Source organism: Lactuca serriola, chromosome 3 (genome assembly GCF_051521515.1).
Source record: "Lactuca serriola cultivar US96UC23 chromosome 3, Lser_US96UC23_V15, whole genome shotgun sequence".
Taxonomy (NCBI): Eukaryota; Viridiplantae; Streptophyta; class Magnoliopsida; order Asterales; family Asteraceae; genus Lactuca; species Lactuca serriola.
In genome coordinates, this window is record NC_136410.1 from 201,812,404 (window position 1) to 201,819,363 (window position 6,960).

Consider the following 6,960-nt stretch of genomic DNA (forward strand, 5'->3'; position numbering starts at 1 on the left):
TTTTGGGGTATTTATTTCCGGTTTTTGGAGCTCTAAATCATAGCCTTCATTATCGTCGGCCGGCAACAAGCTTCGCCACCGCTGAAGAAAATGATTTTCGGTTATTGTGCTATCTTCACCACCGATTTTGAGGTAATTTTTTCTTTTTTTCCTGCTTAACACAGTGTGTACGTGAGTGAATAAAGTTTATGATTTTTTTTCTTTCAATACACCATGATATATAATTTTTCTCATATTTTGTTCGGTTATATTTTGTTTGGTTGATTGCTTTTATTTATATATATATATATATATATATATATATATATATATATATATATATATATATATATATATATATATATATATATGCATTATGAGGTAAAAAAAAAATGTGTTTTTGCATGAAAATGAAAATAAAGTTAGGCATGATTTGTTTATGCTCATTGTGGTGTATTGACATGAAAATGAAATTAAGAATGATGTTTGATTTTGTATATAGATGTATACATTTGTATGAAAATGAAATTTGATGTCTAAAATATAAGGTGCTATAAGGTATGATTGTATGAAATTGGATGAAAATTGGAATTGTATGTTTTATTATGATTTTGTATGATGTTTGATTTTGTATTTAGATGTATACATTTTGTATGTTGTGTCTAAAATGAAATGAAAATTGGAATGGAATGTATTGTATACATGTATGATTATGTTATATTTATGTTTAATAGTTTGAGTGTATATCAGATGAAGTGATAAAGTTCTTAATTGATAAGTTATAGTTTTGTATTTTGATGCTATTGTTTTTATTGTAAAGTGCTTAATATGGTTTCAAAGTGCTTAATTTTTTTAGTGACTTAATGTTGGTCATTACGACTTTAGCTTAATTAGGTTATTAATAGCAACGTACTGTTAGGAATTTTAAATTAGTTATAAAGTAACGTTTAATTAATTAAAAAATAGTAAAAATAAAATATTAAATAAATTTTAAAATCAAATTAAATTAGTTTTTCTCACACATATATTATACTAATAATAATAATAATTGAAAAAATTTTAGAATATTTTTATAAAAAAAAAAAGTTGATTTATTTTCGAAAAAAACAATTATGTCAGAAATCCGTTGGTGATTACCGACGGAATGTAAACGAAATACCAGACTTTCGCAATCCGTCGGTAATTACCGTCAGATTTCCAACAGAATTGTTTTTTTAGAAAATAAATCAAATTTTTTTAGTAAAATTCTAAAAGTATTTCAATTATTTTTATTATTAATTGTGTAATTCTTTCTTTTTACAATAATATATATATATATATATATATATATATATATATATATATATATATAATAATAATAATAATAATAATAATAATAATAATAATAATAATAATAATAATTCAATTTACTAATTGTATACTATAAGTATAAGTAATTTTGTTATTACTTATAATTAAGAAATTATAAATTATGAATGTAAATGTTGTTTAGGAAATAAGTAAACTGTTTTATTCATATTATTATAAAAATAACTTAATTATTATTAATAATAGTAATTAACTATTAACTTTTATAATTAAAATATTATTATTATCAACCAAATAAATCCACATTTTTATTAGTATTAGTATATAAAAATAATTTAATTACTATTAATAATATTAGTACTGAAATAATTATTTACTTATTTAATTAAAATAACATTATAACTATTATTAATTACTATTTTTCATAACTATTAGTATTAATAAATAATAATTACTTATTTTTTTAACGAAAAGAGGTAATTATTATTATTAATTACTATTTATCTAGTTATTGGCAGCCTCGGTTTTAAGGGAGGTAAGAGGGGCAGCCGCACAGAGCCCGAGTTTTACTTAAATTATATATTTAATAACTAAATATATATGAATTTATTAAAGGTTACATAAAGTCTAGGTAGCCCAATTGACATAAGCGCATTCTCTATTTTGAATCAAGTGTCAGTGATTCTTGTGCACAACATTTTGATGTTTCAAATTCAAGTTACACTTTTGGCCATTACTTTATGCTATATAATTTATAATCAAGCCCTCCTTCAAATATGTTTAACAACTCAGTTTTCAGACGTTACATAATTAACCCTTGAACATTTTATAAAATTTCATATGTTCCCTTTTAGTTAATTTATTTAGGCCCTATTTTTCTTCTTAGCATAGGGCTCTTAAAATCTTCAAGTCGACCCATGTTATTGGTATTAATAAATAATAATAATAATAATAATAATATAATAATAATAATAATAATAATAGTAATAATAATAATAGTAATAATAACATAATAATGATGTATAATAAAGGAGTGAGGAAGATAAAGCCATAAAAACCATGTTTAGTCATCGAAAACTTGAAAATTCGATTTAAAATGTTGGTCCCGAAGGTGTACACAAATGTACATATGTGTATATCAACTATAATTTATAAAATGTGTAGTTATTGATGTATTATATGTGCGTGAGTAAAAGAAATCAGAAAAATAGACGTATGCTGCTCGAAAAGTGCGAAATTAGACAGGTCCGTCGAAAATCCATGATATTCCGTTGGTAATTACCGACGGACCTGTCTTAACTTTTGACACTTGGAAATTCATGTTGAAATTAACCTTGAAAGGTCAATGCGAATCAAACAAAAATCAAATGGTTTTAACACAAAAACATGTATTTATGCTATAACCTTGAATTCTCTATTTCTAAGGCCACCATCTTTGTAATTTCTATTACTCAAAACCGAAAACACATCCATAGGAACACTACAAGACCGATATCACGAGCTTATGACCCATTAAGGACGAAAACCCTTCAATATAAGACCGAAATCATTGGTTTATAACACTTTAGGACCGAAATCATCAATTAGGAATGTGTACCAAGGGATTTTGGTCATGCCTAGACCGAAATCACCTTCTTTATGACCGAAAACTCAAGGGTGATTCATCCTAGAGTGATTCCAGTCGGGTACAAAGGATAGGGTTTGACTTTAAGATGTGATATCCCACCCTATTTCCCATGCAAACTCGGCAGTATCCCAAGCAATTAACCACCAAATATCTATGTATTACCCAACAGACTACCAAGTAAACTTCATATCATTTCCATTCCCATCTTAAAGCTAAAACATTTGTCACGAAAAATAAAGAGCATATGTCGGTAATTCATCACCAAAAGAGTCCGTCGGTAATCCGTCACCAAAAGAGTCTGTCGGTAATCCGTCACTGAAAGTGACTGTCGGTAATTCGTCACTAACTGTGTCCATTGGTAATCCGTCACTAAATATGTCCGTCGGTGCTCCGTCACTATTCCGTCATTTTTTGATCAAAGATGTCCAACAAATGGACGTCAGTATCTGTTGGAAATTCGTCACAAATTTCGTAGGTATTCTGTCAGTACAATATACCCACAAGGCTTTTAACAATAGACCTAATTTCGTCGGTATTCCGTCGGAAATCGGCTTTTGTAAGGGATTTCCGATGGATATGGCCGTCAGAAATTGCCCAGTTTTCTAGTAGTGGTAGTAGTTTTTATTGTTCATTTTTAATATATTTTCTGCCTAATTATAATATTTACAACCAACATTGTTCTAAATTAATTTTGCTTATGGTTGGTACATACATGATCTAACTTCTAATAATAGAACAACATGGATATTGATATATATTGGATTACATTGGAAAATCGCAACTCTATTGAATTTTGGGTGGTCTTAATAACTTCATTGAGATTGGCAAGGAATATGCCGACAGTAATGGGTTAGTGAGATGTTCGTATACAGACTTTTTGAATATGTCATTTCACATGTTGGATAGAATACATGCTCATATATATACGAAAAGGAAAGGGTTTCAACAGTCATATCAACCCATAGATTTTTCATGGTGAAGTAGACACTACGTTTTTAGATGGGGTAGGTCCAACGACGAATGAGATGGTTGATGCCCTCAATGACCTTGTAGGGGCGGAAAATACAAATGAAGTTGTTACAGATGAAGGAAATTCTGATGCACAGATGTTGGATTAGTGTCTAAGTCTGTAACTATATTTGGTATGTACTTGACCCGGTTGTGCATGGTCCTTTTGGGTTGCCTTCACCAAAGAAACTTGACAAGGTAATTTGAGGAGAGAGAGAGAGAGATGATATTATGGTTTATTAATATATTATAAGAATAATATATTAAAGGAGAAATCATATTTATTTAATTAGTATTGGTCATAACTTAATTAGGAATTAATTTAGTGACTAAAAGAGATTAATTAAATAAAGGGGCATAAACTGTCAAATGTGTGATAGTTGAGTTTTAGGCTGGGAAACCTAATGGACTAAGGGGGAACGAAATTATGATGAACGATCATCATATTTTCGTCAAAGGGCCCTATTCCAGAAGGTTCATTTGGCTGCTTGGTGGTTAAGTTATCCATTAGGGTTTAGACTGAAACCCTAGCAGCATGCACTATAAATAAGACCCCACGGCTCCAATTTTCGACCACTTGCTTCCAAGAGAAACCCTAGGGCTGAAAATTAGCATCCTCCCTCCTCTCCAAAAGTTTCCTTCTTGCTTGTGGTGTTTGTGACTCATTAGAGGAGTTACAATTGTGACTCTAAGCTCAAGAGAAGAAGATTCAAAGGCACTATTTGAAGAGGTAAACATCTAGATCTGATGTAATTAGCTAATTTTGAAATTATGTATGCTAGATTAGGGTTTGCAAGTGTTGGATTCATTGCATGTACAATAAAGAAACCTAGATCCAAGTATTAGGGTTTGTATGAGCACATAAGATTGTTCTTATGCATAAAACCCATCAGTCGTATCAGATCCTTGATTGGTTTCTATTGTATGTGATGCTATGATTGATTATCTATTGAAAAATGTTTCCTGGCCTTCTGTTCGAACTGACTCGGCGAGTCACTTCATGGACTCGGCGAGTCAACCCAACTCGGCGAGTCCAGTGAGTGAGTCGGCGAGTCGGAGCGTTAGACAGAGGGATTTTCGGATTTTCTTGCTATTTTGCTGAAGGATAACTGCCTTATATGTTTTTAACTGATAAGATTCGATTTTTATTGTTATTGAAAGATTATCCTTGCCAAAACACAAGATAATTACCAATTGATTAGATAATAAATTCCTTATATGATTAAAATTAATTATTTGAATTAATTGGGTAATTTATCTTGCAAGAAATTGAATTAGGTCAAATATAGATAATCACTAAATTAATTGTTTGATTTATATTATTTGTTATTTGATCCCTTGTGTTTTGAAAAGTTCAAAACTTGCCCTCAAGTTTTGAAATTTAAATTCCATGATTAAAAGTTTAATTATTGAAAAGTTTTTTTTTTTTTTTTTTTTTTAATTTCAACCCTTAGATTTTTACAAGTTTAAAAGTCAACCTTATACTTTATTTATTATAAGATTAATATATATATATATATATATATATATATATATATATATATATATATATATGTATGTATAAGAATAAGCTAGTCTTATCGCTAGTAGGCCTCATTCACGAAGCCAGTCTATAAGGTGAATATAAGGTTGATGCCTATAAAATGGCGCTTAATGGGTGTACACTCACACCCACCGCTTGCTTGATTGGTGGAGGGTTGTTAGCCGAACGGATAGGATAGGGCACTTAATACCTCATTATAAGTATAATGAATATTGCAAAGTAACTAACATGTTTGTCCAAATTCCCAATCTTAGTTACTTGAGGGTAAAAATGTGAAAATGATGCTATTCCATGGAATTACACTTTGTACCCTTGTCAAACGTTAGTGGAGCGTGTGTGGTTAACCGACACACTAATTTGGGATTGACATTCGTGACAAAGGGTTGATCGATGTTTGTCATAGATCAATGGAGCGTGCGTGGCTAACCGGCACATTGATTAGGTGATAGAGACATTGAGTGCACCATGTTAATTCGCATGGTTATTCATAACTTGTTTGCGATCCTCAGCATCCTAGTCGCAAATTTGAAGTGCATATCGAGATTTAAACATGCCATTGAAAAGTTCAATGAATCTCAAAGATCTAGGAGTTGTCAAACTTAATCTCCTTTTCATTTTCCATGATGAAAATTAGTGAATCGTCATTTACTTACCTTCAAATTATTTACTTTTAGAGTACGGCATCCCTTTTTAAGTTGTAAATAATGTTGTTGGATCCTAGCCCTAATTTCTCATTTGGGTGTTTAATTGTGGATTTAATTCTAATAAAACTTTATTGCTCGTTACGAGGACAAAGAAAACAACACTGCTCCTGGTTCATTCTCACTAATGAGCCTATGTCAAAAAGTGACATTTGATGGATCGAATTTCAACGAATGGATGAGATACATTCTCATGATTGCTCGTTACGAGGACAAAGAATATGTCCTCGATGAGAAGCTTGAAAAGATGAATCCAGAAGTCGCTACTCCTGAAGAATTGGTCGTCTTTGAGGCCCACGAGCATGATGCAACGAAAGTTCATTGCATTATGCTGGCCACCATGAATCTTGAACTCCAAAAGTCCTATGAGGACATGTATCCATATGAAATGCATCAAGATTTTCTTGAGAGGTACCACCAAAGCGCAAGGCAAGAGCGCTATGAGATCATCACCAACATGATCACCGCTAAGATGGGGAGTGGAGAGTCCCTAACCTCGCATTTGCAGAAGATGCAGAGGTATGTTGATCATCTTCGCAAGTTAAATATTAACTTTGGGGAAGATTTGGCTATCGGCATCATTCTCCACTCCTTGCCCTCATGCTACAACCAATTCAGGATGACCTACCATATGAATAAAGAAGAGGTCACCTTGAGCAAACTCCAAGGGCTCCTAAGGACTGCTGAGAGCAACCTCAAGGACAATTCTGTTGCATCATCCTCTACTATGGCTACTCCCGTGTTGGCAATAAGTCATGGAAAGGGTAAGAAGAGGAAGGCTCCTTGTAAGAGCC